The sequence below is a fragment of the Canis lupus genome, chromosome 17 (assembly GCF_003254725.2).
Source record: "Canis lupus dingo isolate Sandy chromosome 17, ASM325472v2, whole genome shotgun sequence".
Taxonomy (NCBI): domain Eukaryota; kingdom Metazoa; phylum Chordata; class Mammalia; order Carnivora; family Canidae; genus Canis; species Canis lupus.
The window spans coordinates 50988979-51016511 of NC_064259.1; the positions used below are offsets into that span (position 1 = coordinate 50988979).

The following is a 27533-nucleotide window of genomic DNA, read 5'->3' on the forward strand; positions in this document are numbered from 1 at the left end:
AGCAACCTCCTCCCCCTGCGTCAATCCTCTTCCCCTAAATGCATCCCAGCTTCCCATATGGTCTCCAGATACCCCGCACCCTCTCCCCTGGGTGCAATCATCATTCCTAGGGTCAGTTCAGCCCCTTGGATCCCTCAATCTAGAGAGAGTCATGAGTCCATCTGTCATCACCCACCTCCCTGGGAACTGAGGAGGGCAGAGAGCCAGGCCAGCAGGCAGAGCACATCTGTATCTCCTTGTTAAAGTCCAGCTCTGTTGGTTAATCTATGGAAGAGCCCAGCTGGAAAGTCTACCAAAAATGCAGGAATCACTAGTTTGAGCCTCTTGCCCACATGTGCCCCCTCCCCATCATCAGGTATGTCCTGTTCATCATCCCCGACTTTACTCAAAGGTCATCTCCTCTGGGAAGACTCCCTAATTCCCAGGCAGATCCAGTCACTCTTTCTCCCCTTCTTCCTTGACCAGACCACAATGACAGGCTCGATTGCACTGTCCTAATAGTTTAACAGTCTGATTACTTGTCTCTCTTTTCAGTTACATATGTGCTATCTACTATGGTTCATATTGGTCACACGTGGCTATTCAATTTAAATTAATTACAATTAAATAGAATATGAATTCAGTTCCTCAGTTACCCTAGCCACATTTTAGGTGCTCAATACCCATAAGTGACCAGTGACTCCCATGAGACATCACAGAAAGCATTTCCATCATCACAGAAAGTTCTATTGAACAATGCTGCATTCTATTGAGCAGTGCTAAGGGCTTCCTGAGAACTAAACTGGGTCTTACTCATCTTTGTACCCCTGCACAGTATCTAGGACATAGAAGAGGCTAAATACATACAGATTAAATGAGTAGATGAGAGAATAATTTCTGGACACCAAATGTCAAGAGGAATATAGATGGCCTGTATGGGGTATGTTTCAAAAACAGGGACCAGGAGAAAATATGTAGGGGAAATACAGAGAGGACAACTCAGTGTGAGGAGGGGGGGCCTTTCCACATCCTGAGACACTAGAATGCTGTTGCCAGTGCCCTTTAGCAGCAGCATAGCTGCACAGGACTGCTTGTTCCTACCAGCCTTTCCTCTGCAACACCTCTTTTCACCTCTCTACAAATCCATGAGCCTTACAAAGCCCCCAGAAGGCTCTCCTGACCAGCTTCCACTTGTCCCACTCTCCACAGTGTGCCAAGCACCCCCAGCACAGTTTCAAGGAGCTCCACTTGACAGCTGTGGTCACTGTCCATTTTGTGTTCCAGTGCATATACTTCATATCCATGACTGCTCTCTTTTTCAGGCTGACCAACAGACCCCCAGTGTATCAGACTTAGGCTATAAGACGTGGGCTTTCCAGGGACAAGGTCTATATTTTAATGATCAGGAAAGATAGAGACTCCCTAAAGCTTAGTGTTTGTTTCTCTTTAGGCAAAGGACTTAAAGGAAAGGATCGGGAGATCTGGTCTTGTGGGAACAATTAATCCAGAGTCTTGTCCACCAGAGAAGATGCAAAGCAGGTACTTAAGGGAGCTCAAGATGACACTGTTTCTCTTGTACAACTTCAAGTGAACTTTATACAACCATCTCTTCGAGGGCCAAGTGGCTGGGCAAAGGCTTGAACTTTGAGGATTTGAAGAAGCTGAATCTCTCTTCCTCCACTGCTCTGTTTTCCTCTATCAGCTCTTATTTTAGCATCTTGAGCCTCATAGTCTTCTTTTGTTGTCTAAGAATCCATGGGAGATGAATCAGACAGTCCTGTAGCTCTGGCTTGGCTCTTTATGGGCTCCTAATTGACCTTAGAGCTATCCCTGTATTCACTGCTTCACAGAAACACACTTGCCATCAGAAAGGGCTCTCTGGTCCTGGGCCCATTTTTCTGTGGCCCCTGAGCTTGCCTGGAGTTTGTGCATAAGGAAAGTAAAGCTCTACTCTATCCTTGTAGATAGTTCAACTTCTTCCTCACCCTAGAACCTAGGCCATTCTCAACAACAGGCCTGAGGCCCAAGATGGCAGCCCCATCAACCCCAAGTTTGTGGTGGTTGATGTACTATTTAGAATGTCAGTATTCATTCACCTTGTCCTTCCACTTGGCTGTCAATATTAGCCTCTTTGCCCCAAACACTATCCCTTAAGGAAAACCACAACTCTGCCCTCTGTCCTATAAAAGGGAGTCTGGTCCTCAGCAGGCTTATCTTTGGCACCTAAAGGGTATACACACACTGTGCCCCATGCACAATCCCTTCTCACTGGTTCTGTGTGACAGCCATCTCATTAGAAGGAAAGCTCTTATAGTCATGATTTGAGAGGTTTAGCATAGTCCAGGAACATGCACCATTGCTATGAGGAGGCTTCTTTGTGCACAGTTTTGTGTGAGGTATTGGGAAAATGTTCTGATCTTCAAATCTGCATTTTCCCATTAGATTCATTCCTTTGGGTTAAGGCTTGCCTTTATTCTTAAACAATGGTATTCCCGTCTCCCCTGAGGGGCTTCTGGGGCTGGACCCATAGGGAGAGCTTTGTGGATGACCTGTGACTCTATGACTTCTCCTCAAAAAGGCAGTGGGAGCAAGTGACATTCCTAAAGCCAGCCCCTGTGCTCCTCTTTCCTCAGCTGACACATCTGAGAGTAGAGGCTGTCTTTCCCATGTTCAGGGCAAAGGAGGGGAAGAGCTGGAACTCATCAGGGTGTTGTTTTTGCCAGTGGAGCCCTTGAAGTGGAGACAGGAGAAAAACAAACAAACTCATGTCATCTCCCCAGGGCCCTGGAAGAGGTCCCCTTCACAGCCAGGAATGTGACAGGGAGAGAAGTCAGCCAGGAGGCTGCCTGCAGAGGGAGGGATGCACGCAGCCTGGGCTGAGGATCAGAGGCAAAAATAGGGAGAGGGGGCCAGAGCTTGGGGGGTCCAATGCCACAGCATCCCCAGAGAAGGTCAAAGACCCACCAGAGAGAGCTGTACCCCCAGGCTGGGAGGGCTCCATGACACAGAAAGATGGCCCATCTCAGCAGAGCCACTGATAGTCTTCTAGAGGAATCCAGCCACTGTACTCTAACACTGGTTTTGTGGCATAGATGCAGCAATAATTACACAGATTGACCACTGATTGGCCAGGGAGATCGTAATTAGGAAGAACATGAGGGTCAGAAGCAAATCCAGGGAGCAAAGATGGTTCCAGGGAGGAGACAAAGCACTAGGGAGGGGGACCAGCGTCAGGCTGAGAAGCAGAGCAGAGACAAGCGGTGGAGGATCAAGGTCATGTTGAGCTTGCCTAAGAGCTCTGGCACACCAGAAGGCCTTTGATGGGCCAAAGCTGGACACATGTGCCACACTGCTACTTTTTCAAGAAACTTGACCAAGAGTTCCATGGCATGTCCTACTTTTACCTCTACCATGGGGCAGGACACCAGGGAGCCTTGGTCCCCAGTCTCCATTCTCAGCTCACCCCAGCTCCTAGGAACTAAGGAAAGGAAGAGCGAGACATGGGTTTCCTTATACTTCTCCTTCCTCCTCCAAAGTGTGCATTTAGGGCCCCTCATATCATAGGTACCAGCAGGGCCTGGGCCCCACTTAACCTCCTTTTCCCTCTACATCTGGGGGAGTCTAAGGTATGTTCCATTCTGGGCTCCTACTCTGGGCCCCAGCTGTGTGAGGAAAGCAGCCGGGCCAGTTCTCCCAGAAGCTCACCACAAATGGTCAGGGACTCAATATGCCCATTTACAAACTAGAGACAGATCCTGACCCCTCACCTCACTGGCAGTTGGGGGTTGACAGGAAACCCTAGTTGCCAGAGCATCCAGGAAAGAAAACCAAAGCATCTGGGACATTCCAGGAGAAAGGTCTCTCTTTGGGGGATCTTCCATTAAAAATGCTGAATCTGTCACAGCCTGATCTCAGGCTGTCAGAGCTACCTGGACCAACACCTCCATGTGTGTGTAAGAAGACTGAGGATTACATAGAAGAAAGGACAGTCTGCACTGCAGGGACAGCCAGGGGCTCAGCACTCACCCTCGGGGAAGCCAGAGGAAAGAGAAGCATGAGGAGAGTGGGCCCATCCACTAGCAGCCTGGGTCTTATACCTACAGTCTAATCCCTTGTACCTGAGTGAGACTCAGGATCTACCCAAACCCACCCCAAACCCACCCCCCACCTACAGTCTAATCCCTTGTACCTGAGTGAGACTCAGGATCTACCCAAACCCATCCCACAAGTCTGAATCTCTACCTTGAAATCCTCTTAGCACTATTTTGAAGTCCAGGCCTGGGTTTTGCTTTTATGTCTCCTTCTGGAGGCCAGAGCCCCAACTCTGCTCCCAAACTCCCAACACCTCCCACCTACTGCTCCTCCAGACTGCCGGGGCTCCCACCAGAATGTGAACCCCATGTAGGGGGGATCTTGGTGTCTTTTATTCACTGATGTGTCCTAAGTCCCTCAAGCAGTGCTGGCACAAGGGGGACACTCAATATTTGTACAGGGCCCAGAACCCACTATAGAAGGATCAGTGAGAAGGTAGAGACAATGACTTGATGGAGAACACACAAGGAGAGGCACTGTGCAAAGGACACCTGCAGGCTCACCTCCCTTGTCCCTCGCTGGAGTTTGCCTCCTCTCTAAAATGACTCAGACCATCACCTTCCTCAGCTGGCCCAAGTCCTGCAGGTCTCCATTGGCTGGTTGGCTCCTCAGCCCTTCCTCTCCTCCTGTGTGCCCAGTGTCACCACAGCCCTGGAGATGCTCCCCCCACCCCCCCCCCCACCCCCGCCATCCCTCAGGCCACAGGCTCCAAAGCCATATGGAATTCACCAGGCTCCAATCAGGTGGCTCCATCCTCCCACACTGGAGTGTGGATGCTCAGAGCTTAGCCCTGTGCTGGAGGCCCTCAGGGGTGAGGAGTCTCAGCTGGACCCAGCTCTTAAAACCTAATGATTATTGTAGAGGAATTAAGTTACCCTAGCCTCCCTCACACATGCTTCTCCAGCTCCATGGCCCTGCCTCTTTCTCCCTGTTTTGAGCACCCCCTTCCCCAGGGGTCAGACCCAAGGCCACTTTCTGCTGGCAGTGCCCAGAGCACAAGGAGACTCCTATCTCCTATCTCCAGACTCCAGACCCCAGGAAAAGGAAGGACCTTATATTCTTCTACTGCATTCCAGAGGGAGTGACAGGGAGGCCCCAAGGTGGCCTGGATCCCAGGAACAGCCTGGCTCCTTCTCCACCCACCCCACTCTGCCCTCCGGTCACCTCTCAAGCTTTCTGGATCTAAGATGCCTGCAGGAATCTTGGCCCAGACATCCACAACCGCTCCCTCAACCTCCTGTAAGGCCTCCTCACCCTCTTCCTCCCTGGCAGGGCCTGGAGCCTGGGATCCAGTGTCTGGTCTGGTGCTCCCTTTCTGCTGGTTTCCCACCTGCACCCGGGGCATCTTTCAATTAGTGGTCTGCCCTAGCCTGATTCAAGGAGGGCATCCATCTCTCTTCATCAAGTAGAATTGCTGATATGGATTGGCCTAATAATATGAAAAAAGGTTTTCTTCTCTGGGCTGCAAGGTCCACCCTACTACTTTGAAATTCTGAGAATGCATAGTCATCTTTTCAAATGTACAACAGTCGTCAGTAAAATGAGGAGTGCTTTCCTTGATTACCTGAATCTCAAGGGACTTTCATATATTCATACGTTCAAAAGTCACAGCTCTCCTGTCCATTCATTGTAGAATATGCTGTAAATGAAGGCTTGCAATTCAAGTGAACTTTGCCCACACCTGAGGAAAACAAAAAAGTCTATGGGTCTCTCTCCAGACCCTCTCACCTGGGTCCCCACCGGCACTCTAAGTGTGGATGGCATTTATTTTATACTTATCTCATCTCTGGGGCCCATATGGCTCCTGAAACTCCACGTACTAAGTCATGGCCTGTCTGTCTGGATGAATCTGGGTTTCTGGTGGGACATGTCCAAAGAGTGGCCTCAATGGGTAGAAAGAGGAGTCCCAGGATGTCCTGGGTGCCCTCCCCTCCCCACCTCCCCTGCATGTGAAGACTATGGACTCAAGAGAGAAAGCCCTGGAGTTCCCCAGGGAGCATGGAGGGCAAAGTGGGGGAATCTGAGGCTTTTGTGGCAGGAACACTGGGGAGGGTCATCCCAGAAGTGGCCAGAGTCCCACCCACCTCACTTCTTTGCCCCTGCTTTTTCCCACTCCTTTCCGCCAACTGCTCCAAAATGTACCTATTATGGATTTGCTTCAATAATATTTTTTTTGAGAAAGAGAGTGAGAGAAAAAGAGAGAGAAAGCTAGCAAGGGTGGGGGGAAGAGAATCCCAAGCAGGCTCCACGCTGAGCATGGAGGCTGATGCAGGGCTCAATCTCATGACCTAAGCCAAAATCTCATGACCACTTAACTGACTGAGCCACCCAGGTTCCCCAATAATTATTTTTTTTAATGCAAGCTTCTCTGCGAAGTCTAGGCTCTTCTTTCCCTTCTCCATATTGATTTTATATCTCTACCCACCCCCGACCCCATCCTGTACAGAACTTCACTAAACTGCACAAAGATGGAGCATCTGCACTGCTATTTTTCACTGACATTGCGTTGTGTTTCTCTACTGTTCCTTCATTTGCCAAATACTGAGCAAGACCCTGCAATGTACAAAGTGCCAGGCTGGCTCTTCCTGTTTCTGTCTTCTTTATCTATTTTAAAAATATGGTTATAAAGTAGATTCAGGGATCCCAGCCTAAGATGAAGTCTGAGCAAGGATGAAGCTGGTCCCTTCCAGGTATGGGGCATGGAAGACTGGAGACTAGATCCAGAACCGCTTTGAATAAGAATTCCAGTGGGCACCTGCCTCTCCACTGTTGCAGCCTTACTAACAAAGCCACCACCAACCAGCCTATCCACCTCCCTGCCCCCAGGCCACTTTCACTTAGCAGCTGGGGAGATTTTTCAGAACACAGGTCACATCAACAGGCTTCTTAATATACATATTTCTGCACACTGGTGCCTGACTACCCTCTGATCTCAGAGAGTGGGTGTCCTCTCACAACAGCCGCACGGTCCCTGCCACATGCCAACTTCCATGTATCCTCCTCACACCTCTACACATGCTCTTCCCCTGCCCACCACACTTGTCCCCACCCCCCCATTCCCACACTCCTCTTTTTGCCAACTTTTACACATTATTCACATTTCAACAGAACTGTCTCTTCCTAAGAAAGGGATATCTCACCCAGCCTTCAGGTAAAGTAAATTCCCTATTATATGCTCTTCTCATTACCCTGAACCTCCTAATAATCATTTATGTAATCATGGTCTCTTTCCCTTGACTATATTAAGTACCTTGAAAGCAGGCCCCTGGGATCCCTGGGTGGCGCAGTGGTTTAGCGCCTGCCTTTGGCCCAGGGCGCGATCCTGGAGACCCGGGATCGAATCCCACGTCAGGCTCCCGGTGCATGGAGCCTGCTTCTCCCTCTGCCTGTGTCTCTGCCTCTCTCTCTCTCTCTGTGACTATCATAAAAAAATAAATAAAAAAAAAAAAAAAAAAAAAGAAAGCAGGCCCCTGTCTGTGCTGGCTGCAGATACTAGGCTTATTCAGCTCACTCTAGGCCTTTGTAGGAAAGAGCTCAAAGGACACTGTCCCATTCCTTCTACTAACTAACTGGCTGAAGGCCGTGCATCCTATTGGAGCAACAGGGATGGAACCAACCTCAGCTGGAGTTGATACTCTAAGCACATTTAAACCAGAGCTCCTGCTAGCCTGCACGATGCCTCTGTGGGATTAGGAAAAGATGTTCCCTCTTCTGAGAGAGTGCAGTCCAATAGGGCACGGGCCTTGATGAGTAGAATCTGGCCTGTCTACATTTCAGTTCCCACTCACCCCTTGGGCAAGCATCTTTTTTTTTTTTTTAAGATATATTTACTTGAGAGAGAGTGAGTAAGAGAGAGCACGAGCAGGGGATTAGGGAGGCAGAGCAGAGGGAGAGGGAGAAGTAGGCTCCCCGCCAAGTAGGGCTCAATACCAGGTCCCTGGGATCATGACTTGAGCCAAAGGCAGACCCTTAGCCAACTGAGCCACCCAGGCATCCTGAGCAAGCACCTTTTAATAGGATATGCCTTCATTAAGACCCAGATACAGAAATGAGCTACTTTTCAAGCTAGCTAAAGACACCCATGTTCCAAAGCTCTACAGACCCAGCTGGGGCTCAAGAAGTTGTGTCTTTCTTCCCTCTACATGGCCTTTGAAACATCTCTCAGAGTTTTATATCCTAATCTAGTTTTGCAGACATCTCTGGGTCTTCCACGAGCTCTGGGACTTCCAAATCAATTATTTACCCTTCCCTACTCTCTTCCCACTTCACTGACCCCTGTCTTGAGCCTGTTCAGGATCACATTCGAGGAGGGGGCCCTGCCATATGGACAGGGTATCCCTAGCTCAGCATACTCCACTGGGCTCCCATCTATGCCTGTATTTAGTGACAGCAGGTAGATGGGTGGGAGGTCACATTTGGCTAGAGGGAAACATGGGTGTGCATTCGCAGAGCAGGATTCTGGGAACCAGCAGAGAAGCTCTGGCTGCATTCAACAGGCCAGCAGGAGGGCCCGTGTTCAGTGATAAAACCACCACAGCATTCCCAGTCCTCACTAAGGTCTGGATGACCGGTCAGGGACCAGCTGCACTGCAGCTGGGACAGATCTGGCCCACCCTGTCCTCCCCACATTTGACCTCTGCATGGCCCTGTGGATCACACTGCCCACCAAGCCAGCAGTCTGTCCTCAGCATCTTCTTTCACTCTCTCTCCATCCTCTGGCCTCACAGTGTACTCCACAGCTCATACTCCAGTGTGGCTGGGGCAGAGTAAAGTCACAGTGGGCTCCTCCCAACTCAGGTGGCAGATGATAAGCATTCCAAGCCATCAAGACTGAGCCTTTGGTCCCTTGAGGCCTTCCTCAAAAACAGCCACAGTGACCCTTTCTGGCCATATTCTCATTGTCCATGCCTCTCTCTAAAGCTGTTGGGCTCTTTCCAGGACAAAAGAGCATGCTCTTGGAGCTCCAGGAGACCCAGATATGTGGCTTCTGGCTTGTGGTGATTTGAAACCTGTCTTTCCTTCCCTCACCAGCTCACCAGCCTTTTGTGTGTCCTGCATGGCTTTTCTCTCATTCTGCCTTCAAAGAGGCAGCCAGTGCTGATAGCTGAGGTGTCTCACTCTTTTCCCACTTCAATCTAGGCTCTAGTTCATCAGTTCCTGTCAAAAAAGGAACTGAAGCCAGGAGTTCTAATCTTCTCAGCTTGTAGGATTATTTTCTCAGAAAATCCCTCTTCATTTGGGAGCTAGGTTTTGGTGTTGAATTAAAATGGGCAGGAGAAATCCAGGCCATGGGTCTTGCAAACCATAAAAATCTAGACAAATCTTTAGTTTATTGCCATTAAAATTATCATCTTCAGCACCACAATCATCATCACCATTACTACAGTCATGACAATTATCACCATTACTACAGTCACGACAATTATCACCATTGCCACCATCCAGTAAATATCAACTGCCATCATCATCCCCACCTTTGTCACTTTCTCCATTGTTTTCACCATGATTATCATCACCATCACCAACAGTCATGACGACCACCACCACAATCATCCCCAGTTGTCATTACTGTGACTATTAATATCTATCACAACCACTGCCACCATAATCACTTTCACAAACATCATCAACTTCTATATCACTGCCCTCACTGCTAATTTTATCATCCACACCACAACCATTACACGTTCACCATCACAAATATCTTTACACACTGCCAGCAACGCCTCTACTACTGCTATCACCGACATTCTCACAACCATCAATACCATTACTAGCATCAACATCCACTACCACCACCCAGTGTCATTCAGGTGATTTTCTCTAGTAGATTCTACAAACTTCAGCTCCGTTTGGAAAATCTTGACTGAACATTATCTATGAGTTCACACAGAATGAGTTGTTGAGGTTGAATTAGTTGGCTTTCACTGCATGATGATCAACCTCCCAAATTAGTGGCTTGAAACAATAACCACTTGATTATTTAGCACATGATTCTTGGATCAGGTGGGAAATTATTTTACTGTAGGCAGCCTCAGCTGATCTTCACTAGGCTTCCTTGTGGGTCTATAGTCAGCTGATAGGTCAGATAGCAACTAGATGAACAGGGATGGACCCATTCATATCTGATGAGGCACCTCAGTTCTTCTTATGGCCCCTCATCCTCCAGCCAGCTAACTCAGGCTCATTCATACGGTGGTCGCAGGGCCCTAAGCTTAGCAAGATGCCAAGCCCCCACACACAATGGTGCTTGCCAAGCCTCTACTTGTATCAAGTTTGCTAATGTCTTGAGGTCTAAAGTAAGTCACTGAGTCAGCACAGACCCAAGAGTTGGAGAAACAGACTTTACCTCTTGATGGGAAGATCTACAATGTCATATTGCAAGGGCATGGATTTGGGGAGGAGAAGAATTCATGGCCTTTTTACTATTTGCCACATGGGTGAGAATAAAAAAAGAGACTTTTCTTTAAAACTGACAGCAAACACCGGCCAAGAGAAGTCTAATTTAATGTGCTTTTAAATCCAGAGGAATGCCCTTGGAGTGGCTTCCAGAATTGGAGTAACTTCATACCCAGAGTCACTGAGTCCTTCTACTTGGCCTATTTCAGATTCCATGAAATCTTCAGTATGCCATCTTTGTCTTTTCTATCCCAGATTTCCTTCTTCTCTGACTTTCCCTGATCTCTGAGGCCCCTGACTCTCTGCAGGACCCCTTCCCATCCTCCTCTTCTAAGGACCCTCTCCATTTCCACTGGACATACATTGTGAATCATCTCAAATGCTCTCAGACCCTCAGCCACTCACTCCTCCTCAGCTGCCACCACAGTCAGCTGACTCTTTACATGCCTGCTTGGGCCTGCCATCTGAGGTTGACCAGCTGATTTGCACCTACTGTACTTTCAGACTTGGAAGAAGCATCAATATGCACAATGCAGGATCTGACTTTGTAAGTAGCTGCTGAAGGAGCCAAGTGATACAGTCAGGAAGTTCAGGTTAGTCATCTCCCCATGAGATGGATTTTGAAAGAGAGAATATGGAAGAGAACCTCAGATAAAATTATCTCCCCCTTCCCCTTCTGACGCACTGTTCTAAGGTACGCTTTTTCTGTATAGCCTGTCCAGAGATGTCTTGCCTGGCTAATGGGAAGCATCTACATCTTGATAAGCTGTGTCTTTTTGCAACTTGTTAAGAAGCAATGGCCAGTGCAATAACGTATCATTTTACATCATTTCTTCTTTACTGCTTGCCTTTTACTTTGCTTTATCCTTGCTGCCCTGGATTTGAATCTCTGAAATAAAGCATTAGCATCTTAAGGCTTGCCTCAGCCTCTATTTTCTAGGGAATCCAAACAAAGATGTCACCTTAAAGGAGTTTACTGCCAGGGATGTCTTAGAAGGAAGACAAGGACATCAGAGGGCTATGCCTTTTAGCAAAAGAAGGCTCTAGAATAGACAGAGATTTATTTGTGGTGTTACTGAGAGCAGAGGTGATGGGACATTCCTGCCCACCCCAGCCCATCAATAAAACCTCAGTAACTCATTTCTAGGATGCCAGGGCTTAAAGATGCAGGTCCAGGAATTCCCTGTTGCTCCAGCTCTCTGGGTAAAGGACTTCTTTTTTTTTTTTTTCTTTGCTCTGCCACAATGCTCAGACACTGAATCTCAGACACCAAAGATTCCTAGTTGTGCAAGTATTAGAACTATTATCTTACACTCATATCTCCGCTTTATATCTGAGCCAGTGCACATGAAATTTCCTGAGTCCAAGGATCACCTGGAAGTTCTTTGATGACTCCCTCATCAGGCCAGGGTTTCCCAAGGGCAGGAAACACGTTGCTTCCCATAAAATTCAGCTGGAGATGATTTAGGTGGGCCATGAGAACACAGCCCTGGCCATGGGGCTGAGGTGAGCACTGTCTGCTCCTCTTCCACCTGAATGTCTAGACGTCTACAAGAGTTCTTCCCTGAGCTGTGCTCTCCTACTCCCAGAGTCCAGCTCTGAGTAGAGAGCTCACCACTGTCTTCCCCTCCACCTTCCTTGCCAGAGGTTGAGGCACATACACAGAATTGTAGCTCCCTTTGTCCTTCTGTGTGTGTTGATGAAATTTGATGACCAAACTTCCAACATGACTGGGAGATAGCAAAATGCTAGCAAGTAACCCCAAAAAGGAAAGTATTGGAAAATATTTTCGTTTGGAGAAATATAAAGCACCCCACTCTAATTGCTTTGCATTTGGGTTTCCTGAAAGTCTCAGGAAACAAGAGACAGGCCATACACCCTTCATCCTTGGTGTTTCAGAACTGAGACTGAGGGCATGCACCCCTCTCCAGGGTTGGAGAGGGGCAGGAGGGGCTGGAGGTCACTTAACTCTAGCATCTGGGCTAGGAAAGCATCAATTCCAAACCTGTCTCCTGAATAGCCCTCCTACCGTTAAAGACACTCATGCCTAAAAGAGAATCAGAGAAAATGTTACTGGTTGCCCGTTTCTACAGTGGTCTATCCATTTTTTCAGGACGTCTACCTTGTACTCACCCAAACCCTTCTGGCTGCAGTTCAAGCTTGTTTCTACCTGCCAGTTCATGGTGAAACTTGGAGCCTTGCCACCATGTTTCATTTGTTGATTCTTGCTTTCAGGGCACAAGGTTTAGCCAAGTCCTTGGAGATCCAGGTAACACTGAGTTTTACTTCACACTTGAAGATCAAGAGCACTGGACAGGTGAGGCAAGGCTCTGCCCCTCATACCCTGCTTGACGTGTTGTTACCAGGCCCAGGCCCTCCGTTGCTAGTACCCTCAGGGACTACTACTAGGGTATGACCTGGGCTGCTGAGACCCATCCCTAGCACAGCACGGGCCTCTGGGGCTTCCCTAACATCATGCAGCACCTCTGGATGGGCAAGTTTTGTTTTCTCAGGTCCACGGTGAGATATAGTCCATATCCCAATGATATTAAATCATAAAAGACGGTGCTCTGATCACGGTGGGGCTCCGGGTTGCCCCTTCCGGTTGAAAGTCCTTTGGATCTGATTGGCTTGGGGTTGAAGGCAGGCTCAAGGATTCTTCTACTTGAGGCCTCAGGTCCCTTTTCCTTCAGCATGCAGCAGGGAAGACATACAAAGACTGTCTTTGCAAGCAAGACAGCAGGGGGATGGGGAAGGGAAGGACCATCTGATGAGCCTTTTGGATGTGCATTATTTGAGATAGTACTCAGAATGGCCCAATGAGACAGGTCTGGCCATCCCCCATTGAGCCTCGGGTGGTCTGAGACAAAACTCAAACTTCTATCTGGAAAGGAAAAAGGGAGAGAAGAAAAGGCTCTGGTATCAGGCAGTCCCAGTTCAGCAGCAGCCATGGGGTTTCTCTGGGCACCACCCCAATTCTCACCCTGCCAGGTGGCTGCTCTATAGCTGTGAATAACATAACATCCATCTCCAACCAGATGAAACACTGAGAGAAATTGATGATTTCTTATTCTAAGAAGGTTCATCGGGGCTCTTGCTCCATGTTTCTGCAATGTACTTGACCTCCTGTGTCTCGGCTTTGCCACTGGATGCTGCAGGAATTCTTGGTCTCCTATCTAGGTATGAATACACTCAGAGGAAGGCAAAGGACCTGTCTTCCTGTTTCTCTGTCTAAGGAGGGGAGGAATCATTCCCTGTGAGTCCCCGCAGTCTTCTGTCAGCATTCTTGCATCAGTGACGGGCAAGAGAATGGGATTGTTGAGACAGCTCCATTAGAGCAACTCCATGAGCACTACAGGCTTTCTCTAAGGGGCTGCTGCAAAACCCCCCAGGAGCATCTGCCCTGAGCCTCAGCCTGTACCAAGCAGGGTCATGGAGAAACAAAGGAAGGGCCCCCACCACCCTGCCCAGGGGCTCACCGTGCAAGGAGGCAAAGCAAGAACAACATAGACTGGTAACTGCCTGGGCAACACCTGGGCTTGCTCCTTCCCAGCTTCTGGCTGCATGGTCTCTGGAGCAGGACGACGACGACCCTTGGACAAGCTGCAGACTTGGCTGGGCCTACAAGAAGGCTTTTCCCTGGGGCCCAGAGCAGAGGTAGAACTGGGATGGACACTCATGGCACAGTGTGGAACCAAGTAGGGAGAGGTAAGAAGTGGGGGGGGGGGGGGGGCAAAAGATTAAGAGGGAGGGGGGAGGCAGTTCTGAAAGGAGGGGAGGCTGCAGTTTGGACTTGACCTCACAGCCAGAGAAATTCAGCCATGCTCATCTCAGTCCTGTGCAGGAGCAGGTGTCTCCCCTCACCCAAACCACACGTACCCATAAATGATTTTACCTATGAGGACCTGGGGGAAGCCAAAGGCCAGTGCAGGAGAAGGGAGTGGTTGGGAGGCTAGAGATGGCCCTGGCAGATTGGGAAGGAGCAGGCCTCCACCCATTTCTCCCATATACCCACCAGGAAGCTCACATTCTCTCAAGTCCAAACTCCAGTGGAGAGAGGAAAACTAGGGAGAGTGTGCCCCCCACTGGTCAGTGAGGACAGGACCCAGGGCCATCTCCCCCAGGGGCAGCCTGGCCACCGGGAAGGACCATGAGCCTGCAGGCTATTTGCTTCTCTGGCCCTGGGGAGGGTCGGTGGGCCCTCTCCCTATCTGGAAACTAATCTCTCACTGTTGTTGCCCAGCCTTGCCCTCGTGGTCAGAGAGCCCATGGCTGAGGCCTCAGCATACATGCTTGAAAGGGGCATCTCAGAAAGCACTCTCCCTCCCCGGAGTTTAGGATTGGCAAATTTCTGAGGCCGGCAGGGTGAAGAAGCTGGTCTTCCAGAGGGCGGGTGTTAGGAAAGCTCTGAAGGATCTTCTGAGGAAGGGATTCCAGCAGGGTGGGAGGGGGCTTTCCAGCCCAGTGGGCTCCAAAAATGAGACTAACACTCAGGTATCCCCCAGCCCAAGTGGCACTGGGGCTCCCTTCGGGAGAGAACACACAGCTTCTGGATTTCCTTCACTCAGATGTTCAGGCTTGTAAGGGACCCTAGGAGTTGAATGAGTTAATTTCTTTCTCATTGGCAGGAGAAATCATGCTTTTATAAAGGTCTCCCCAGATATGCCTAGTCATAATGATATCCCCCACCACCTTCTTTTTCTTCCTCGCCTAAATCCCTCCTGTTGTAGTTAAACCTCTGGGACAGAGTGATGAACTGGGCCAAAGGCCACAGAGGAAGAAAACCTGGTTCCCATCTTTGAGGGCCCCCAACCGGAGTGTTTCTGTCCTAAAGAGCCCGGCAGCTTCTGGGAGAGACAGGAGAGGCACTCCTCAAAGGAAAGGGGCCTGCAGCAGACAAATATACAAAGTAGAGCAGAAATCATAAACACATTTTATTTCTAAATAATTTTAAAACCCCTGGCATTGTAGCAAATTGGAATATATTTCCAGAATCGACTCAAAGAGATTTTTTTTTTACAGCAACATATGAAAAACGTCATTTAAATATCCACCAGCAGCTGCACCACATGTTGGGCTCTTAGGAAAACACTTTCTTTCCTTTCATCAAAGTCCCTTGATTAATGTTCCACTTTTCTTTGACACTTTTTCCATAGTTTGAAAAAAAAAAATCAAAGGCTGTCCTATTATCTGGAAGAAAATTAAACTGATAAGACTTAATGTCTGCTATATCCTACAGTGGTAGGCCAAAAATACTGTGTAGGCCCAGGCCCGGGGCCAAATGTAAATGAACATTAAACGGAGGGCACATCCCAGCCCGAGGCTTCCGGGAGGGGGGCGGCTGGGGGTAGCTGCGGAGGGAGCAGAAAGAGCCCCCCTGCGCCGCCAGCACCAGCACCGAGGGGCTGGTGGGAAAGGCTGCCGAGCCCCAGGAGGGAAGGCAGAGGGGATTTTTGGGTCGGCGGAGTCCCAGCGCCGCGGGGGAGGGGGCGGAGGGGGCCTGGCAATGCTGGCGAGGCCCACCTGCAGCAGGGCCGCCTGGCCTGCGAATGGGGACACCTGAGGCGGCAGCTGTGGGTTGGGGGGAGAGAGAAGGAGGGAGTGGAAGGAGGGAGGGGAGAGCAGCAAGAGGAGAAACTGCGCCAGGAGAAGGCTAGGCAGATGGAGTACAGGGAAATCGCAGCGTGTCTGGCACTGCAGCTGATGCCATAATTTAAAGGTCAGCTCTGTGGAAGGAGGAAGAGAGGGAGGGGGAAGGAACAGTCTGGCACGCACCGCCCCACCCCCCATGCAGCCCCTTCAGGTCCCCTCTCCTGGCCAGCCTTCCTCAGGTTCGGGCTCCCCTCTCCCCCCCTCCCCCCCACACACACCCCCTGTGTGGGCCCCCAGGGTTGCACCAGGCTCTGGACCCAGCTCTGCACCTAGCTCTGCCTCGGGCCTCCCGTGTCACCTCACCCCAGGAGAAGGAACTTAGGCTCCCAGAACCTTAGTTTCTTCCTTCATAACATGGGGGTGCTAACCCTTCATCTCCCCCGCTTACTGTAAAAGTTAAGCTGGATAATGGCATAAATGCTGGAGAGACTCATTAAAAACTTGCAAATCTTTCTGGGCTTCTCTAAAGGAAGCGGCTTGAATTTGCCTTTGAGGAAAAAGTGTCCCTTTGTTCTGGGGAAAACCACCTTTTGAGTACCTAAAAGCTAGAAGCCCTCTTTGTCCTAAGCCCCCACCTCACTCCCAGTCCTTGGAGATAACGTCACCCTTAGCCCCAAGGCCTGGGAGGATGACATGGGCTCACTTCTGGCTTTTCTGAGGTCTCTACGCTGCTGTGGATTTTGTAAATGGGTGTATCTTTTCTCAGAATCTGCCCCCCCACCACCACCACCACCTCCAACTTAGCTGGCTGCGTTTCCTCTCGAGGAAGAATGTTACTTTTCTCTGCATAGATTTGAGCTGCCTGGTGGCTATAAATTATGGCAAGTTCTTGGGAAGCTATGGAGGTTTTTGTTGGAATGGTTTTTTGCCCGAGGGCTGGAGAGGAAACCCCATGGGCTGCACAAAAGCCTTCCAGGCCTGGGTTTCAGCTCTGGCCGGGGGAGGCTGTCTAAAGCAACCTGACAGGTCTACAGACTCCCTACTGTGGTGCTATTACATGAAGAAAAGCCCAAACTGAGGGAACATGGAGTTAGTCCCTGCAAGCGCCAGGAGACAAGCCTTCACTGCCTGTAGTCTATGGTGGCACAGAGCGTTGGGCAGTCTTGAGGCATGCCTGTGCTCCTGGGCGCGAGGGTGCTAGGACAGCTCCAGATGCTGGGCTAGATGGCCCTAGTCACAAGGGATTGGCCCAATGGCTGGCTGGAGCCCCACTGGCCCCTTGCTTCCCTTCCATTCTCCCCAGCTCTGAAGTGATTCTGATTTAAAGTCTCAGTCTAGCCTTTACTAGATGGTAGAGGATCCTCCTGCTCTCCTACCAAGGCATGGCTTTGAAAGGCTTAAGTTGGAGAGAAGATGGATGCGGCTACAGTGGTGTGGCTGGTGGGGGCGAAGATGAAGGATCCTCCTTCAGAGACCCCATCCATCACTGCGCTGCAGGCAGGCAGCCAAGTTCCAAGCCAGGACACTATGGGACTTATACCCCTTCTCCTGGTCTCTCAGGTGCGATAAAGACTTCCTCTTCTTTGGACCAACAATGACCAGGACATTTCAGCCCAGAGCAGGCTGGTTCCTAGACTGAGCTGTCTGGTTAGATGGTGCCAGGGGCCCTGGCCTGATGGCAGGTAAGGATGACATGGCCTTGCTTCTTGGCTTTTCCTGTCTGCAGTTCCTTCTCCTTCCTAGCCCTCTGTTAAAAGGTGGCAGCCTTTCACCACAGGGTGGGGTGAGGATGTTCACAAAAAGGTGCCCAAAGCGGGTCACAGCAGGGAGAGAGGATGGGCCTTGTCCTAGACCTTGTGCCTTGTGCTGATCTTATGCCCGGTGGGCTGCAAGAAAACTAACTCAGGGGCCTCTGTCAGCCAGATGGTGAGCACAAGGAAGCCCTTGCAAAGGGAAGAAGCTCCCTTTGTCCACTTGAGGGCTGCCAGAGAACCCTGGGGAGAGCAGCACGCCCTCAAAGTGACCACCAGGGGGCTCCAGGAGACCCCGTGGGAGCTGCTTCCGGAAGAGAGCCTTCAGTGATCCCCTGGCCTGGCACTCAGCCCTAGAACATATGACAGAACCTAAAACCAACCAGCAGATGGTGAGCAACCTGCCTGCACAGGTATGTGATGGAGGCTGAAGGAGTTGTCTTCCAACAGGGGAATTTCTTTCTCATGCAAAAGTTTGACACAGGTCCACCCGGCTCCAAGATCTTGTTGACATGGCCCGGGCAGACCAACACTGTGTTCCCATTAGCTGATCTGTACACACAGCACTCTGTCACCAACCATCCAGAGATTGGCGAAGGCTAAAACCAACCAAGATCCTGAGAGACAAACACAAGTTTCATTCATAGTCTCAATCTGGCCAAATGTAGTTGTTGGCAATTCCTTGCAGATAATTAAAGAGACAGATCATATTTTGCCTAAAATAACTAAAGAATTGAAGGAATAAAACCATTAGTTCCAGGGCAAAGGAGACCTGCAGGTTATGATGTGTCAACTTGTCATTAGCTGAATAAGGGCCTAAGGGCAAGGGCAGCATGTCCCCCTTTGGGAGGAAGGCTTCCCCAGGGCAGAGTCTCTGGCCCCTGCTGGACCCCACCTACCACACTGGGCCAGGAGATGCTCTGGGACCATTAGAGAGACCTGCTGGCTGGGGCTCCTGGAGTGGGCCACGGCTGTGAGCCCTGCACCCCTGCAGTAGCCCCGGTGAAAGACAGCCCAAGGCAGCCCCCAGCTCTCAGCAGCATCTGGTCCTCTCTGGACAGCCCTGACCCTGAGGCCACAACAGAACGTTATCCCACCCAGAATGTCTGGCACCCAGCGCTGCTACCAGCTCTTCTCTGGTCAGCATTTCCAAGAGCCAGATGCTTCCAGGACACAAGCCTCCTCTCCCTAAGGAGAGCGCATGCCACTTGCCTCCAGCCTCTGCTTCCTTCCCAGAACTAGCAGGTCTCCCCAACTCCCTGGGGTCCCCAATGCCAACCGTGGTCACTTCTCCATGCTACTCTCAGCTTGATGCCTTCCAGCTTCTTGGACCACTTTTCAGCCTGGGTTAACCGTGTGCCAAGCCTGTCCTGGGCATGGGGAACCCAGAAGCAGGCTACCCTCCATCAACTTCCTATTCAAGCTGATGACAGCCTCAGGAATCCTCTTGAGGCTTTGCTTACCAGAGACCTGTCCTAGAACACAAAGCCTAGTAGAGCCCAAAGACTACGGCTGAGGTCAGGCTGTTGGGGCAAGGAGGGACAGTAAGAATTAAGTTTGCCTGGAATAGGGCTGTCAGATTGTTTGGAGTATGGACCAGGAAGCTGCAAAGTGGGTGAGAAGGAAAAGGCTAGGCTCTGGGCTGGCTCTCAAAGTCTGGTTGGGTTCAGAGAGGAAGCACATTGATCAAACTCACACTGAACTAAGCAGGCCTCACATGTGGGTTCTAGCCCACAATCTAGCACTCACTCACTCACTCACTCACTCAGTCACTCACATACTCACTCCCAGGCCTTAGCTTCCTCCACTGAAAAGGATGCCCCCTGCCCCTGTCCTCCTCCAGGAATATAGTGAGGATTACAAGAAATCGAAAAGATTTTATTCTCCAGCTCACACTTACACACCTGCAGGACAGGGAGCTCACCACCTCTCAGGTGGTGTCTTCCCTGAGCGGCTCGCCTAAAGTGCATGGGGAAACCAGAGAAAGAAGAACCGATACCGTTCGGGTTTTCACTTGGAGACTGCGTCTCCATTAAAATCAGGACTATGACTAGACAAAGGACAAACCCCAGAAAGCCAGATGGTAATGCTGCCTTTGGAGACTTCCCTGAACAATTTCCTCAGAACTGCCCAAACACTTCCCTAGCCTCGACCTGCTATCCCCTTGCCCAGTAGCATCTGCACGGGTGCTCAGGTCTGAGACCCCTGCAATCACTCTGAAGCCACCCATCAGAAAAGCTGAATGGATTCTGCTTGTGGAGCCATGGCTGTGCCCTGAGCTGCCCCAGGCAGGGTGAGAGATGTCTCCTCCAGGCCCAGGGGACAAACCCCTGAGAGTTTGAGGAAGAGCCCCCTAGAAGTGCGGGCATTTGGGGCAGCCCAGGGGACTGGGATGAGAAGCAGGCAGCAAAGGCAGGCAGCTGGTTCAGACCCGTGGCAGGAAGTCCCAACCAAGATTCATCCTGGAAAAATGCAACTAATGCTGCACAGCTGGGGCCACTAATCAGAAACACAGGCCCAGAGGTGGCAGCAGGGACAGGCCCAGAGGGCAGGGCGGACAGCGAGGTGATAATTGGCAGCAAACTCTAGGTCCGTCTCCCCACCCTCTCCGGCTGGCTGCCGTTTGGAGACTTTGGAGACTGCAGTCTGAGAGGGCAGCTTCTCCCCAGCCCTGTCTGCCTGGAGGTGGACGCACGGCTCACTCATAGCCCTCACATCCCCTAAAACAATAGCTGAAACCTTGGCCTAGTCTCCAGAGGCTGAAGCCTGGGGTGGTCACCTTTACCTCTGGAGTCCTCTTCCCAGGTGACAGCTCTTCCCAAGCCCCTGGGGCCCGAGTCCCTTCTCCCAGCACAGCGTAGCCTCAGGAGAAGTTCTGAGACGAGCCTTTTGGCCCTCAGTGGGCTCCTTCTCAAACTGGGCACAGGTTCTGTCCCCTGGGAAAGGCATGAAAAGGGGGGGTTCCTGGGGTGAGGTTATGGGCAGAGAGGTGAAGGACTGGGCTGGGCCAGAACCCCTGAGAGTGCCATTTCCTTGAGCTGCTCTTACCAAGCTCCTGCTGTTACCTGTGTCCCAGGCATGGGGTTATGAGGTAATGTTTGCACTCTCTGCCCTCAGGGGGCTCACAGTCTCATTGGAGAGAAACAAGGGAAGAGGAGATGTGGAGGTCACGGCAGGGACAGGACAGTCTCTGAGAGCAGAGGGCTAGGGAGGGGCACTGCCCAGGAACAGGACACACGGGCTGCCCACTGGGATTCTCTAGGACCTCAGGTGCTCTACTGGATCTCACACCCCCACCCCACCCCCATCCTTTCCCCAAACTTTCCTTCTGCCCTCAGCTATATCCGCTCCGGGTGAGCCCTCTGCCACACACAGATGGCAGGCCATGCCTGGGAAGATGGAGAGCCCTCTGCGTCAGGCAAGAAGCCAGGCCTTGCAGACCCTCACACCTCACAGCTCCCTCACTCTGGCCTAGACAAATCCTCTGCTGCCTGTCTCAGGCTGTCACTGGCTTGATTTGCTGGCAGCTCCTCTTGTGGTTAAGACCCTTTCTTTAGCTACTCAGACTGTCTAAAGAGGCACCCTGGGGAGGCAGAAGTCTTCTGAGCCTCCAGAACACCCTGATGGAATCACCAGACTGGCCACAACTTGCCCCTCCCCAACCCTCCACAAGCCCTGTTTTCCTGTTACCTATGGAATTGACTCTGCGGTGTCAGTCTTGTACAAGTTAAAGAAAGCTTGGGAGGAGTGAGCCAGGGGGTCTTCAGTGGAGTTTGAGAAGTGGAAGTAGAAGGGATGGGAGGAAATGAGGGGGACCCAGGGGCCATGTGGTGGGGAAGGGGGCTGGGGCACGACCTCCAGAAGCTGAAGAACCAGGGGTCAGAGGTGTGGGAGCAGGAGAGGAGAGGAGGAACCCAACGCAATGGCTGGAGCTGGGAGCTGCCGTGTTGGAGGGTTCCTTTACAGCCTGAGTGTTTGCCGTGGAATTTCCCGGCCTAATAAAGAAGAATTTAAATAGACCACAAGTTGCTTAATGTTGACTGTATAAATAATCCAAATCCCCAGCTCCCTTTGTTCCACAGGCTATTTGTGTCAAGAAAGGGGGGGAGGGAATCCAACAGAAGCCACCGCCCCAGATCGCAGGGTTTGGGGACTCTCTGTTCTCCTCTATCAGGGCCCCAGGGAATCAGGGGTTGAGGCCTGGGAGGGGGAGACTTGGGTTTCCCAGCCAAGCCTTCCGTTCATGAGCGTGCACACACAGGCACATAATCCCCACACGCGTACACGTACGTGCACAAGCCCACGTGCAGCACATTACCCCCACACTCGCTCCTGGGTACACGTGCACACATAGACATACTCTTGCCCATTTGGGCTGACTCGTGTCCATATAGGAACACACGCACATGTGTGCACACCCAGACACACAGAGTGAAGTTCAGCCAAAGGTGCCAGGCCCTGTCACAGATCGGGTCCCAGCCACTTCCCTGCCCATTCTGCTACTCAGCAACCCTAGGGCACATGGCTCAGGAATAGGGATCCTTGGTCATCCCGTTGGGCATGTGACAGAGTAGCTCTGGTCATACTGAGTCACTTCCAGAGAAGGTTCCTGTTGAAATCAAAGCATGAACACCAAGTTCAGAGTCCTCCAGACCCCACAGCTAGCCCATGACTAGGATGCCATCCCCTCCACCCTCACGTGCCCAGGTCCTGCACGTCAACCTATGGGGAGGTTGCTGAGGCCTCAGAGGGGGTGGGGAGATATAGCAGTCCCTCAGTCGGGACCTGGACCAGCCTGGAAATTTCTAGCCCCTTAGCGTTAGGCATGGCAGTAGGAGGGCCATTTCAATAAGGCACTGGTACCATTCAATCTGCAGTGCCCAAGAAAAAGAAGAAGAAAGAGGGAGAAAGAGGGGTAGAGGTCCAGGCAGGGGAGAGGAGGGGAGAAGCACAAGGGCAACACAGCTGCTTCTGCCTGGAGTCCGCTCTGACTGCCCCATCCCTATGCAGACCAGAGTTAAATATTTTAAATGCCACTCTTGACTTCGTTGAGCACATGTGCATACACATCGCATGAAGCAGGGGAGAGTGGGGTCTTAGGAGGTGTGGGGTGCCTGGCCTCACACATATTTCCAGGGTAGCAATCCCTGCCTCGGCCCTAATTCCACTTGCTCCCCGAGCCCTGGACCCAGCCTAGCCAACTGAAGCATGCTTCCCACCCACCTGATGGCTCACAGGGCACAGCTCAGACTGGAACAGTAACTGCCACTCTCCATCCAACCCTGAACTCTGCAAGGTCTCACACATGTCCCAGTAAACCACTGGCAGGGACTGACTGAATCCCAAGACCAGGATACAGGAAATTTGTGGGAGTGAGATCAGGCCTCTTATCCCAGGAACCACAATTTTCTTCCATGCTAAGAATTAAAGAGGGGAGTAAGCACCCCCGATAATTAGTATATATCACCAGGCAGGAATAAAGAATGGAAGAGCCTCAAAAAATAAGGCTCTGAGTACAGAGGAAGAAGAGCCCCCTGGGCTAGAGTTATCACAGATGTTCACTCACTAAGTCATCCATCAATTTATCAAATACTTATTGAGTACCTACTATATGCCAGCAGTATACTGGACACCGTGTGTGTGCGCGCGCGCGCATGGATCCAGGTTTAGGAATTACGCCCTCCCCCAGCACAAACACATATCCACCACACACAGACAAAAGCCGGATCCCAGGGCCACCCTCTGTCTCATCCCCAATCCCAGCCCCACCTTCCAGGGCCAGCAGGTCCCGGAACTCCTTCCCCGGAACCAGCACTGGCCCCTGGCTTCACGGGGAAGTCAGGATGGGGAGGGGTCCCTACAACTTTGCAGCTCCTGGCCAACTATTCTTAGGTCCATTAAACCCAATAACCATTTTGCATAATACCTGCTGCCTTATTTCTAAGAACCTCCCCCTGGTCCCCTCTCAGGGCTCCAGGAATGGAAAGGCAGATCCTGCCAGTGGCTCCTTTCCTGGGCTGTCTGGGAACTTGAGGTCTGGGCTGCCAGCAGCTGGCGTGCATCTCCCAGGCTGCCTGGGACATGGACGGGAAGGGAAGCGGGGCTGTCCACACGCTTAGAATCTCTGGGCTGTCACCAGGTCCCCTTGATCCTCCTTCCAAGAAAGAAGGGGGGAAAACATGTCTTTCCGGGCCCTAATCCTCTCCACATGGGCGGGCACCAGGGAGAGCCAGGGCCCCCCTGTAGGCACGCAGGCAGGAGCACTACTGTCACTCTAACCCAAGGACACTCCCCCCCCTCCACCCCCCCCCCCCCCGACCTGCGGGTCTGTGCTTGCAGAAGCTTCTGTCTGCCCTGCCTTTCTTTCAGAGCCTCCACATTGCCCACGTCCTACTCTTGGCCTGCCCTGCGCCTGGCATCCCCTTGCATACTTCTGCCAAAGGGAAACTGAGGCAGCTCTGGCTAACAGACACCTGGGTGGAAGAAGCCAGGCAAGAAGTGATTTGCCCTGAGCTGAGGCTCCCTGAACCCGAAGCCCTCCCAGGAGAATCACAGCAAAGGTGCCCAGAAGAGCATCCCTGGATAGTATGGGACCCTTCTACATCTATGTAGCCCATCGCCAGGGGCTCGCCTGCATCCCTGCACCCTCGGAGCACAATCCCAGGTGGCCCTCCTCTCAGCAGTGAATGACCCCTGGGGCTAGTTCCCTGAGGGAACTCACGCGTGGTGGGAACAAGAGCAAAAGAACGGAAGGCGTCCCAGAAAGGGGTCCCTCTGAGGAAGGTCTGTGCGAGGACTCTCCCCTAACCAGCTCTGAATCCCTCCCAGCTGAGAGCCCGTGAAAGACCAGTCTGCCAATGTGGCCAATGTTACAGCTTGTTCCAGCAAGACGGACCTTCTGTCCTCCCCATAGGCTGGCTGCAGGCTCCGAGCCTTGGCTCTTGCCATCTATCTGAGCCATGTGGGCCCCAGCACCCAGCTCCCCATGGCCTGGTGTTAGTGACCTCTGTGTCCACCCTTGGGCGTCATCACTGAGCCAGCCTGATAAGCAGAGGCACACACAAACAGCAGATGTGAGCCACACCCAGGGTTGCAGATCTTGGCAGCCCCTGAGTGGGAAAAGGAGCACATCCCTGCCACATGGGGCAGGGGGCCTCCCGTGGATGCCAGGCTGGCCTGACCTGTCCAGCCAGCACCGCCAGCACAGCCTGGACCCTGAGCGCAGGCAGGAGCTGCCGGGAGCCCAGCAGCCAGGAGGGCTGGCCCTGCTTTGATCTCGGGCATCACAGACCAAGAAATCCAAGGAGGGGTACTTACTGTGTGGTCCGCAGCAGGCACAGGCCCGGACTGCTCCTGTTTGTCTCAGACCAGCCTGGGCCCTCGCTTGCTGGCCAAGAGCCTCGAGCAGGGGACCCAGAAAGCCTCCTTCATTCCCCCAAATAATTCAATGGCAACTCTTGGAATAAGAGTTAATTCTGTTGACATGGCATCTTCCTTTTATACCCCCCCCACCCTGTTTGTGTCTAGTTCTCCTCTACCCCTACCCCCAACCCTATCCCCCAGCCCAGCCGCCCCCCCCTTTTATTGTCCCAGACATTTGCATGAAAACAGGAATTCTGGGTTCCATCTGCTCCTGCTTATTTCTCACTTGGAGCTGCAATCCTCCATCACACGTGCCCCCTCCCCACAAACCCACCACTTTTCAACCTGCCCCAAGTGTCAGGGACCGTGGGGTCTCGGGTCTCTGGTCCCTGGTGCAGGCTAGTGTGGCCTGAGAGACTGGCCTCCTATTCAGACCCCTGTTCACCATCCCAGGGTCGTGGACACAGTGGAACTAGAAAGCTCTGGAGTCTGGAGACTAGCCCCCACCCCTAGAAAGCCCCCACCCCCACCTCACCCCTGCTCCTCTCCTCCCCAGAGCCCAGAGGTACTCCCCCACAACACTAGGAAGAATCCAGGGAGTCCAAGAGGACCTTCCAGACACCAGCAGCATCCTGAGTGAGGAGGGTGGGAGTAAACACGACCCAGGAGCTCTCTCCCTGAAAGGCCCTGGCCCTCAGGCCCAGTATCCAGGAGTCACAAGCTTGAGTAAATGCCATTTTGTGTCACTTATAGGAATTAAAATAGATAGTACAAAGAAAACCATATTGTTAAATTTATGAATAAATACATGAGCCTCTCCTGGGGCACTTACAATGTGGCAAGCATGACTGTTAAGGACTTTACAAATATTACCACACTTTACAAACATGGCCTTACCTATAGATGCTATTATCATCCTAAGTTAAGGAACTCATCTTGGGTCATACAGCTGCCAAGAATGGCGGAGCCTGGCCTCCTCTGTACTCAAGAGCACTCACTGCCCTGTCAGCTCCCTGAATCTCTGCCCATGCTTTGCTCTAGAAGGTTCTCCTTGCTCCTCCTTCCTATCCTTCAAAGCCCAATTCCAGCTTCCTCAGGAAGCCTATGTGCCCTTATCTCCATTTTAAAGATGAGGAAACTGAGATCCAGAGGCCACTGACTTTATGGTAAGATCTTACAGGAACTAGGATGTCATCTTAAACTGAACTCTGGTTGTCTAAAAATTAAACAACCTTTGCTGTTGGAGATTTGTCATTCCTAGTTGCCCCAGATCAGAAGCCCTCAGATGCCAAGTGAGCAGGTCAGGAGCTAGATCAACCAGTCAGTGCACAAGGTAGGCAGCCAGGGCCTGCTGAGGAGTGGTCAGAGGCCACTCAGAGACCCCAATTCCTTCCTCTGAAGACTATACCTCCCCTGGACCAGCAGCCAGTCCTGCACATCTCCCCAACATTCCTGCCTTTCAGTTTCTGCTAGCCTCTGCACCTCAGCAACATATTGTCTGTGCCAAAGCCTACATCAAGCCGGCAAACCAGAACCTGGGAACTCTCTCTGGCCTGTGCTGTCAGTTGGGGGGGAGAGAGGCACAACTGTGTGGACATGGTGGGAGGGCAACAGGTCCCTGGATTGGAAAGGAGGGAAGCTAGAGTCTGCTTCCGGATCTGTCTGTATAAATGCAAGTCACTTGGCTTCTCTGGGCCTCAATCTTCCATTATGTAAAATAAAAGGAGAACTCACCAAGCCCTACTCTTCCAACCCACACCAGGTGAAAAGAAAGAACAACTGCAAAGAGACCAACAGACCTGGAATGGAATTGAGAGATCACACAAAGACTAGGTATGTGTGTTCACAAGTGAGGTGGAAGTGTTCCTGGAATGAAGAGAGGTGGCTCTGGAGGGCTTCCTGGGGGAGGTGAGCTGTGCACCCATATCTTGTTCAAGGGGCCAGAAACCACCTCCACAGTATGGAACTAGCCTGGCTCAGCAGAGCCTGGGGAGCAGGTGAGGGCCTGATGTGCTAGGAGAGGCAGGGGAGGGGGCCGCCAGCCCCACAGGAAGCCCCAGCTTGTTGTTGGGTAACTTCTCCTCCTGTTTTCTGGGAACAAGCTATTTGGAGAAGAGGGGGAGGGAGACCTTAAAGGCTTCCAGATGGGGGGCTCTTCTGCCCAGGCCTGCTGCTGTGCCGCCACTAAGTCTGTGCAGCGCTTTCTAAGAATCTCAGCAAATGTTAGCCGGGGTGGCTCTGCGGCGGCCTTCTGAGCCATTTGGCTACCTCTGTGATTCCCACCATCCCAGAGCTAGTAGAGGGCCACGTCCCATCCTTCACTGTTACTCTTTCTTATTAAAAGGCTGCAGAGACAGA

The 27533-nt window shown here is 51.6% G+C and overlaps 1 long non-coding RNA gene across 3 annotated transcripts; it reads left to right on the forward strand.

The window, feature by feature from the left end:
• Positions 1 to 761: 761 nt before the first annotated feature.
• On the forward strand, positions 762 to 27533 carry LOC112664194 (uncharacterized). 3 transcript variants are annotated; one of them, XR_003139561.3, is made up of 7 exons: positions 762 to 919; positions 1430 to 1518; positions 12706 to 12787; positions 13651 to 14178; positions 17623 to 17744; positions 17982 to 18226; positions 26938 to 27533. It is a non-coding gene; the product is annotated as an uncharacterized LOC112664194 (long non-coding RNA). The 3 variants fall into 3 exon arrangements; XR_007402874.1 differs by lacking the exon at positions 26938 to 27533 and having other exon boundaries at positions 17982 to 21617; XR_003139562.3 differs by lacking the exon at positions 26938 to 27533 and having other exon boundaries at positions 17986 to 21617.